This window comes from Mizuhopecten yessoensis, unplaced genomic scaffold, assembly GCF_002113885.1.
Source record: "Mizuhopecten yessoensis strain PY_sf001 unplaced genomic scaffold, ASM211388v2 scaffold9563, whole genome shotgun sequence".
Classification (NCBI taxonomy): Eukaryota; Metazoa; Mollusca; class Bivalvia; order Pectinida; family Pectinidae; genus Mizuhopecten; species Mizuhopecten yessoensis.
In genome coordinates, this window is record NW_018408110.1 from 219276 (window position 1) to 230069 (window position 10794).

Below are 10794 nucleotides of genomic sequence, written 5' to 3' on the forward strand. Positions count from 1 at the left end.
CCTCCAATCGTGAATAATCGGCACTTTCCGTAAGTTGTTTGAAGTGGCGACGGTTCCCGATTGCCGCTCCTCGTGACGCCTTTTCCCCCACAAAACAAACAGAAGAGCATTCTGATAGAGAACATTGTAGCTATGCGCTACTATTCTTAACACAATCTAAGTAGGATATAGGGATTGGCAATCACTAGGCTGTGTATGTTCTCTTTTATAAGACAAATGAATGATTTTGTGATTTATTTACATTTGGTGTTGCATTTGCCTATATGTCGTTAGTAAACCAAATTGCAGTATATGAGACTGTATACTACAATTACAGTGATACGGCCAGTGTAGGAATACAGCTGGTACATGTACAAGGTAAACAAACATGGCCGCCAGTCACATCTGATATCAAAAGGCCTATAGTAAGATAACTGGGTTCGTTAGCATTCAGCAATATAGGTCATCGCAAAAAGTAAAGCAACATGACAAATTATGACAATCTAAATTTATTATAAGATGTGTAGGTACCACAAAATTATTGTAAGCGCCATTCTAGATACGAAATTACCAAGTGTGTCAACGTCGTCACACAGAGGCTCGGTTCCGAGATTTTGAGTTATGCATAACATCAGTGAATAACCACAACACTAAAATTCAGCATTTATAAAACCTTGTAAAAGTCGAGGGTATCGACAAGGTTTTAGAATGTGTATAAATACCCCTTTAAGTGTTGTGGTTCTTCAGTTATGTCATCCATTATCCTCGGGTTACCGGTTTCCGCGCACTTAAGAAGCATCCGCGATTTCGTACTCATATCGGCAGAAAACTGTTGAAATTACGGATCACTGTCATAAACATGTATACAATCTACTAATGGAAACAAAAAACTAGCAACATAAAACTGAATTTTAAAAAAATTCAGAACAAACAATTTTTAACAAATTTCTCCCGTCGGAAGTAGCCGTCATATGTTTCCTTGTGTCTATTTTGATTTAGTGTTCAAAGAAAGATAACTCGAATACATTAAAAAGAAATTCTCTACAGTGACCTGTAAGAACAAAAGCTTCGTTTGGAATAAAAAAATATATCTTTAATCGTCAAATTAAATATCAAAACAACTTTTTTTTAAATTTCACCTTTTTAATTTATTTTTCAAGATGTCAAATTGAACGAATTCATGTATTTTTTAAAAATTATTTATTATATTCATTTAGTTATGATATAGAATCTGTTATATTTTTTTTTTCTGCAGTTTTATATCGGTTTTGGTTGATGGTAAGTTATTTCTCATTTTGTTCTGTTTCAAATTGGTGAAAATTGAAGGTTCATTGCATTACAAGTTTTACGTTTCATTGAAAACACTGTTTATCGATATAAGAATGTCTCCTTGGCTCTTCGAAAGTGGAAAAAAATCGGCGAGGAGATGTGGCCTCATTTGCATACGACATTTTCGAACGTTTGTCAGACTACAAAAAAGACTGGTTCATGAATGAAATATATCACCGTTTTTTCAGGTATGGGCTCATTTTGAGCAAGATAAAAAGAGCATTAAGCAAAACTGCATATTTATGCGTGTTTTTTAATCGGTGATTAAATCTTATGTTTTCCGGACGAACTTCCGGTAATTTTTTTGTCAGTTTACAGACGATGGCCAAACGTCTAAAATATCCTTGTGTTGTGTCCAGCAGGTCACGTAGTTACGAGATATAGCTTGATAAAATGTCTGCGCGAAAATACATAACGCGCGGAAACTGGTGTCTAGACGATACTCAAAATCACGAAACCGAGCCCCTGTGAACGTCGTCTGCTAGCGATGCTAATCTGACCGATTAGACATGGAATCTGTTTCAAACGAAATGTCCTTGGAATCTTTATCACCTACTGAAAGGACCACTTTAATTAAAAAATTCCGAGTATATATGCTTCTGAAAATAACGTTATATTCCAGTCGATGGAAACAAGCGTTTCCGAGGAAACAATCAAGTCCGTTCAGCGCCGCATCACTTCAAAATACATGTTATCTATCAATGCGCGAAAAACAGCTTTAATTTTAAACACGCAGAAGTTATACAATTATTAACAATATTTCATTATATGCAAACTCATATGAAATAAATAATAAAGTTAAATTTGTGTTCGAACCATTTTATGTGCGTGTGGATTTCAATGACACGAGGGACTATATTATTTCTTCTGGAAATTTCGACTGTTCTGGGATTTGAACTTACAGACGTCACTGATATGATAAGCGGGAAATTCAAACGTATTTTTGCTTCAGTTACTATACAAAACAAACTATATACATGTAAATGTAAATATAAGCATTGAACTGTTACCAGATGCAGTAAACAGTCAATATGAATGCAATTTGGGTGACAGATACATAGAATGTCGCCCGTATACTGCATCTGTTAACAGTTCAATGCTTAATTGTAGCACTAATATAAGTTCTCTTCTTTACAAGTGGAATAGAAGCTTAATTCAACTTATTGAACCGTTTTGTCATTTATAATATAAAACTAATCAGACAATGCTAAATCCATATATTTTTTTTAATTTTCCACAATTTAAGAATATGACAAATGACAATTTTTTAACACAATATTGCAGTACAAGCTGGAAGTCTTCAGTGAGGACCCTGCATTTTTGGGAAAAGAGTAAGTCTGCTGTGTTCCTTTACATGTCGTCATGTCATAAAACGTGACTAATTTGGTGGCCATCTGCATCAAAACAGGTTCGTGGAAAGAGTAAGCTTGTTGTGCTTCACTGCGTGTTGTTAGAGGTGACTAACGTAGGCCCCAAATAATCGATCCTTGCAGGTTCGGGGAAATATCAAGGCTGCGGTATCTAACTGCGCTTCGGCAGAGGCGACTAGGGTGGGACCCCCTATAGAGCCGGGTGTTTTCTTCGGTACTTTCCGTTAAAGGAATATTGTAGAAACCAAAATTAAACTGCTGCCCCGATTGCAACACTTCGGATCTTCTTTCTTTTTTTTCTCTCTCGTCTCTGTGCTTTCTTTTAGGTATGTGTCTCCCTAGTAACCGGCTTCATATGATTTGAGCAAACAAAACATGGTATCAATAATTACTTTTGGACGTTAGTGCAGTATTTGTTTTATTGTATCCTATAACATGATCGTAAGATATGACTAATATGAGATACCATCTTCTTGCAGAATCAGAGATTTTCTAATGTGTCTTATTCGTGGTGGCTTATTTCGGCCATTTCGCGTTGTCGTGTTGGCGCCCCAGCCACCATATTTGTAATCTCTGGTTACTCGTTTTGAAATTAATGCGGTCGCAGTCGTGTAACAGTAAAAAATGACTGGCTTTGAGGTCGGATGTCGCTCTTCTGTAATCTTCAAAGGACATGTATCAGCCTAGCGATTGGACAGGTTTTTTTTACCCGAAACCAATCAATCAGCTATCTTCGTCGTGCCTTCTATTTTGCTATGACATATGCCAGGGGTGCAGAGAACGAAAGTGAGCGTTACCCCTGGATTATCGAGGATGGAAGGGGTCCCAACAGTATTCGTCTTATACCATGTGAATGCAGGAAGATACAGCACGTCTATTCTTACCGGCCGCGCGGACGCAAAAAGATACATGTACACATCAATCACATACTTAAAGTGAACGGAAGTTGATGCTTTCTGCTGTACAGTTCTGCACTGTATGACCCGTTAGTGCTAATGTGCATCATCAATCAGTATAAACCGACAATTTGAATATGAATAACTTTATGCAAAATACTAGTTATACATATATAGCAAGTTAAATACTAGTTATACATATATAGCAAGTTATATAGTTACACTGTTTATCCCATGATGCAATCACAGGACGATATCAAGTAGAAGATTTAACACTTACTTCATAATATACATTATAAGAATATTTTTAAATGCGAAAGGTCAACCGGAAGTCGGTATACAACGTATCTATGAACACGTTACATGTAATGATGTGATTCCAGTTAGTACGACTGCACTGCACTGCTATTTAGTTACCCACTCAAACATACAGCTCTGGTCAGTAATCGCTAGCAGAACGGCACTCAAAGCAGGATAACTCCTATGCGTTCCGAAACTGAACTGATTATACATGTAAATTGACTACTGCTGCAGAAATGTTCCTTTTCAAACCTTGTTCACTGTCGTCCGAATCTGTTCCTTATGTACGTCGGATTAATCACAGTTACAGGTGATTTCGTTTGAAAATAAAATTTAATCACATCTGAAGCTTTTTTTGGAAGAGCGTTCTTGGAAAAAACCGAGTTGTACACCAATCATTTTAATGTCATTTATGGTGTCATAACGTTAGTGTGGACGTCATTTTCCTCCGAACTTTTTCATTTCATCGAAATTAATTAATTTACCTTTCATTCAAGGTAAACACGAACTGACTTCATTTTAAAATGGACACATATATTTTTGGAAACACTGTATGTATTGAATGAGTAGAAAAACAAGACTAATATAATCTCTCACCCCTAAGGGGTGAGAAAGGGGATTCTCTTACCCTGGACAGGTGTATCCGCACTTTTACCGGTGGAATATCCTCTTTCACATGTTTTTTTTTTTTTAAGTTATAGCACTGTGACGTCATAATAACAAAAATGGTTATATAGAGGAAGGGGGTCTCAACACTCTAACACGAAGCAAACATAGACAGGTAAGGTAGCAATGAACGATGTATTAAATAATAATTTTAACTCGTTTCAAATTCGACTTTCAAACTATATGTCCGGCAGTAAACTACTGTCAGAATATATGTTTTGGATGGAAAAGATACAAAATGCGGGCGATGACGTCATCGCCTCGTGAGTTTCAAAAAGACACATCCCTTTCAGCCACCAATCTTTAATAGTTGACAATATGTTAGTCCATTCACACATAAATTGTTTTGTGATAATGTTCAAGTTCACGTTACTCTTTATTACTTTGAGTGTTTTGACTCATCATTTACAGGTAACAGAAGTGCAATATTTACAGTGCAAAATACAAAATAACATGACACAACATTACACACAGTCACAACTCAAATAGACACGGAACCATATGTTTGGAGAGCGCAACTTAGCAATTTATAATAATTGTGTTCTTCTCGAATTTGCAAATTTCATATATTTTCCTAAGTTCGTTATTTCTTTTGCACTTTTCACATTCAGTAGTCCTATTAATTTAAACATGCTTGGCTTTTTAGTGTAATAAATTTTAAAAACTTTTGCTCGCAAATCAGAATAAGAAGGGCATTTAAGAATAAAATGAAACTCATCTTCAACATCATCTAGGTTACATAAAATACACACTCGATGATTTTGCTCAATATTTTGATATCGCCCTTTTTCTACTTTTAAGTTATAAAAAGATAATCTAAATTTTGTAATTTCTTTCAAATATTCTTTTGGTATTGTTTGAATTTCCTTAATAATGTTAAAGGATACCTACCAAGTTCTGAGTACACCATGGCATAACAAACAGGTTAACGTACACTAAGCAATCTCTTACAAAACATGGTATGTACTTACCCGACATCAGGGGCTTTAGGAAAACCCCATATTTCCGCATCATAGCTTATATACTATTATCATATACATATGTGTCAAAAACAGACAATTGGGTTTCAGTATTAAAATAATTGTTCCGACATAAACTCATAACTGCAAATGCTGCTTTTCTACATTGTTCTGATTGTGTTTTTGTTGTGTTTTCCTAAACCTAATTTGTAATTTAACAAGACTACCAAATAATTGAATTCATTTACAATTTCAAAATTACATCTTATTTATATATCCAAATCATTTCATTTCTCTTATAACCACCATTTCTAAACTCATGGTCTTTTGTTTTGTTAATATTGACAGTAAGACTCCATTTCTCAGCATAAGATTCTGAAGAATTTAACATTGATTGTTGGCCCTCTGGCGTTTCTAAATTAATTACCATATCGTCGGCATACATAAGTAAAAACATATTAAACATTTGTATTTCTATCGATGGATAATTGTCTGTTAAAAATTGCATTTCACAACCATTTATATATAAAGAAAATAGTAGATGTGATAAAATTTCCCCTTGAAACAATCCATTTTCACAATTGAAAGAGTCTGATAATGACCAATTATATTTTACGCAACATTTCACACAACCATACAACGACCTAATTAATTTTAACAACTTCCCATCAATTGCTAACTTTATCAATTTGAACGATAAGTTTTGACGATTAATAAAAACAAATGCCTTTGTGTAATCAATAAAACAACGACACAATCTTTGTTTTTCCTTTTCAAAGTTCGACTGATTAAAGTTTGTAAGGCAAATATCGCATCAATAGTCGACAAACCTTTCCTAAAACCAAACTGCGCATCCGTAATTTTATTACATTTTGTATATTGTTTGTCGAAAACCACAAGTCTTTTATTAATAATAAAAGATTTTTTTTCCTAAACAACTAACGAGGGTAATGCCTCTGTAATCATTAACATCGTTAGTATCACCTTTTTCAAATACAGGCACAATACTACCTTTTGACAAAGTTTCAGGAAAATTACCAGGTTTAAGTATATAATTGAAAAAATTAACAAAACATTAAAACCGTCTTACACTTCATCGTGTATTCATTTAAAATGTTGTCCGGGCCACATGCCTTATTTGTGAAATACTTTAGGAGAATTAAGGCTTTTAACAATCTTCTAAACAATTGTTGACTTAGAACGTAACCTGTCGAAGGAAATGACAAAATGCTATGAATATAAACAAGTAAATTGAAATTTCGTTACTAATTGAATAGTGAAAAATTAAATAATACTAGAACATGGTTTCAATACATGTAACCATCTTATAGTCCCCACATGTTTTTGTGTGTGAACCCAGTGTGTTTTTCAGCGTTTGCTTTCGATATTGTTTGCTCATGTTATCTAATGTAAAACTCTGTAACCTGTAGGATCATATTTCATTGGTGCTGTTTCAAACAATGATCAACAGAGGTGTACGAGTTATTTCCCTTCTCTAAGTTGTTAAATCTTTTGCATATTCATGTATTTTCTTCAAATCAAATTTATTTCTGTAAAGCATCGAAGTAAATGGAAAAAAAAGAATTGGTCTAGACTGTCGGCATTGATATTGCACTGAATGAACAGAGTTGCAGCGCTAGCGCCAAGGTTTAAACTTTATTGTTATTTCTAACTTGACACTATTTATTTATTATTTTCATCTTGATTATATGTCCGGGAGCTCTTACATATGTAACCGACAGGTTACCATGCATCCATTCCCATATCCAACCCTTATCAACCCAAGATTCCAACATATCGGTTTGAAAGCGAGAAATGAGAGGGCTTATATGGGTGAAGAATTGATTATGGGAAGGATATGGGATTGACAAGTATTATAACTTTTTTATCATTTCATAGGTAAGACTCAATGTAATAAAGAACTTTCACTTGATGGTATTAATAATATCAGGATTATCATTGAACGATAACACACACAAAAAAACACTTCAGCAGACATATGTCTGACTACGGTGGAACAGAAGCAGATGTTTATATTTATATCAATTAAACCAGACCTAGTATGACAAGTGTCGGGCCGAGCGCCGATATACAACTAATACTATCGTCTTATTAATGTACATCATTAATTTAGTTTTCTTGTATTCTACTCATTTTAAAAGACTTTTTTTCTTCGTCAATGATTATCGTTCTAACTTCAATAAAGTGCAGAACCGCGTGTGTAAAGAAGAGTTACTTCCCTTGTCATGGTATAATTTTGTTTTCATCCAGTGATTGTTTCAGAAACCTAGGCAATTAACTGATTTTGAGCTGTAATCTTTTATTAATATTTAAAAGGTTAAAATACGGGCAAATCAATGACTTGAAGAAACGGATTAATACTCCTTTTCAAACAATATAATTTCCTTTTGATTATTTGGAGCAAAACATCTTTCACATGATGATATGATTTGCTTTGAGATTAAGAGTAATTTAAATGGCATACCAACGACTGCTAACGCCTTTTTTAATCTGGTGCGCGATAATTAAAATATTATTTAATTATTTCAGGTAAAAGACAATGCTTGTTTTACATGAATATGCATAACAGCCAAACTTGCCTCAGAGACAAATTATCTCTAATCGCCACCTACAATTTGTACAAAAACACCCGTGTTTCTTTCTCGATAAGCTACTTTCAAAAAATAAATAAATGTGACGATACGGTAAGGCAAGAAATATTAGGTTGATTATGTAGTTTTAAACATTGTATTCTCCAATAAATAAGTGGCGCGTCACAGATATAACTTCAGTTAGATGATGTCATTATCGTTGAAAATAACATACTCCTTTTCTTTTGAGTTTGTTTTTGTGTTGTTTTTCATAAAAGCAACGTCGTCAACATGGAGGGTTATTACGACTTAATGGCTGTATGTATAATGTTTTTGACGTATTCAACAATCCGATGTTACTCTTTTAAAGAGATTGGGTAAATGTTCGCAAAAGTACGTGTTGGGATACATGATATATATACAATTCCCCTTAATTTTTGTACCATATGCATAATGAATGTATGTATTATTTTTGGGTAATTTTTAGAGGAAAAGCTTCCAAATCAGCACAAGAAAAGGTTCTTAATCGCCTCTTTATAGAATAATTATTGGGACGAAGTTGAAATCTTCTTTAAAATTTTGTTTTATATACACATTGTATTTGTAGAAAGTGTTATTTATCAATTTCTAACCGGTAATTTTTTTCGGAAATTTTTGCACGCAGTAAGGCAAAATGCAAAAAAATAAAGATATACATGATTTTTGTTTTGTCCTCACATCAGGATCGCAAGAACTTTGTGGCACCAACAGAGTATCACTGTATCATTCCTCTTGTACAATCTGTCCTCATATACTTCTGATATTCATAGAGCTTGTTCTGATTCCTTATTTGTAGATACTATCCAAAACATTGGTAAGTGTTTATGTACAGAACATCATTGGCTTCAGCAAATACTGACTCTTGATGTTTTGATTCTAACAGAAGAGAGTGATTTATGTGCAAACGATTACAAAACAGTTTGTTGAATATGTTAATGTATGCTGAAGGAATCCATGTAAAACTCTGAGGGACACCGGTGATGCACTAATTTCAACCAAGCTATTACCATAGATTCCAGTTATTTCGCAAGGCGGCAGATTGTACATAATGCCGCAGCTTATCAAAGTGATTTTTGTGTATTTCCATCGTTTGCACCTTCAATATACAATGTTTACGCCCGTTCCTTCTCTGCACACTTGAATTATGAAGGTTTTTTTGTTTTTTTTTATTAAAGACTGACTAAGGCATGCTGATAGACAGTTTTACCCTTGATTTGAATATTATCAATATATATTTCGATATCAAAGTCCGCCATTACTACCATTTTGCTGCCGTAGGATTCAATTTTGTTTTTAATCAAAGCATTACGCCTAAATCTCAAAATTCTAGGAATAGTAAAGTCGTATTACCCACAAGTTGACGCGTACAGTCAAAGTAAAGCCAAAGTGTGCAGAGAAGATCTGTGATGTCGGGGGAGGAACCCTCACGTACCTGTGACTGTGTGTTACTTAACATTTAATGATCGGCTTTCCATAAGTAGATTATAGGTTAAATATTGGGACGCGTCACTTTCTTCAAAATAATATTTTAACGAAAAAAGAGAGATCATACTGCATTGTTTATCATAATTTATCTAAATGACTATAAATATTTTATAATAATTGTAATTGTCGAAAGACTGTGTAACTTTGGTAAATTTACAAGTAGTTGGATAGATTTTGATTAATTTATTCATTTTGATTTTGTTTTTATATAGTTTCACTACTTTTACAACTTTATGTAGCAGGCTGATATGTTACATATACATGTATATACTTTTCTTCATATTGTCGAAATTTCGTCGTAGTGAAAAACCCACAAATTATTAAATACTGTATGATGTGAGAGTATGGTGTTGGCGTATGGTATGGGAGCATGTGTGTGTGTGTGAGAGGTAAATGTGTATGTACATGTGTGCAAGGTCAGGGTTTTTATAAATTTTATTTTTCAAACTGATTTCTCTAATTATATATATATTTTTAAATTTCACAACTATGTTGACAGCCTAATGAAACGTTTTTGCTAGGTTTGCCTTGTTCTATTTTTGTCTATGAGTAGCGTTAGAGTTAAGAAGGCAAGGTTGTGCAAACATCACCAATCAAACCGCTCACTCAGACATACATATTTACAAATACGCCGCAAGCGTTTTATACCTCTATGTAATGACCATCTTTACATTGTATCTCTCTACAATAAACTCACCGTACGATATTTAATTTTAACGATTGTTTAACGAAAATAAAACATATTATCTAGATATCAGATCTAATAAGTTGAAGAAACGTTAAAATTGTTTAAAGATTATAAATAACGTTGACCTTTAATCCAATTATCGCATCTACTTACACACGTTTGCCACATGTACTTTAAACATATTAGCATTTCTTACCGCATATGGTAACAAAACCATTTCATTTATAGAAATTGTCATGCAATGTCGATAACTTTCATAAATATAACTTGTCATCTGACCTCGTTGCTAATAATGTAATATGACTGTTTAAGTTCAGATACTTAGCTGAAACTTAGCTGAAAAAAGGTGACGATGACGTCTTGAATACTAACCCGACAGGTTAATGAATGTTAATATAACACGACTGTAAACATAGGAATATTATCACATTCGACAGTAAGGTCACCGACACCGTAAGTTACGTTAATTTGTGATATGCCGTCCTATTTATA